This window comes from Chiloscyllium plagiosum, chromosome 18, assembly GCF_004010195.1.
Source record: "Chiloscyllium plagiosum isolate BGI_BamShark_2017 chromosome 18, ASM401019v2, whole genome shotgun sequence".
Lineage (NCBI taxonomy): Eukaryota > Metazoa > Chordata > Chondrichthyes > Orectolobiformes > Hemiscylliidae > Chiloscyllium > Chiloscyllium plagiosum.
The window spans coordinates 61983612-61984407 of record NC_057727.1 but is presented as its reverse complement, the minus strand read 5'-3'; positions in this window follow the sequence as shown (position 1 = coordinate 61984407).

The following is a 796-nucleotide window of genomic DNA, read 5'->3' as shown; positions in this document are numbered from 1 at the left end:
GGTGGGGATAGTTGTGAGGTTGGGGAGTGAGGGGTGAGGGTTGGGAGTTATAGGGAGAAGGTTGGGGATTGAGGGGGAATTGTGATAAGACAATAGACAATATGTGCAGGAGTAGGCCATTCTGCCCTTCGAGCCTGCACCACCATTCAATATGATCATGGTGATGGTTTGCAGTCAGGGTTAGTGAGGGTGGGGGGGCTGAGGGTGCAGAGTCGGGGGTTAGTTGTGAGGGTGGGGAGTTTGATTATTGTGCAGGGTCCATCTAAAAATAATAAAAAGGACAAATGAGATTGTAAACCTGAATGCTTCTGAGGATTTTATATCCAAGCTCACACCAAAGTGTGTCTGTGGAGACACTCTGAGTTTGTTCTGAACAATCAAGAATCTGCTCTGGCCAGCTCTCTGACCAATCGAGTGGTGTGCACCGAGGTCAACTCCAGTACAAACCCAGATCTAACTTGGTCAAAACCACCATTTGCTCGTATCAGCCAGTAAATCTCAAACTGGGTCCATACTGGATTCAAATAGGTTTGTCCTCCCCTGCTGTCCCTCTCTGCTGCAATATCTCCCTTTCTCTCCCTCCTCCCTGTTTGCATTTCGAAATCTCCATTCCCTGTGTTTTTGTGTCTTTCTATTTTTCTTGCTCCCTCTCCCTAGTTTCTGTCACTCTCACCTTACTCCAGCTTCTGTCTGCCTGCTTCCCTCTCCTCGTGAGTGTTTCTCAGGTATGGGAAGAGAGAGAGAGAGAGAGTTGGGGGGAGTGGGGGGTTGGTGGAGAGAGAGAGAGAGAGAGAGA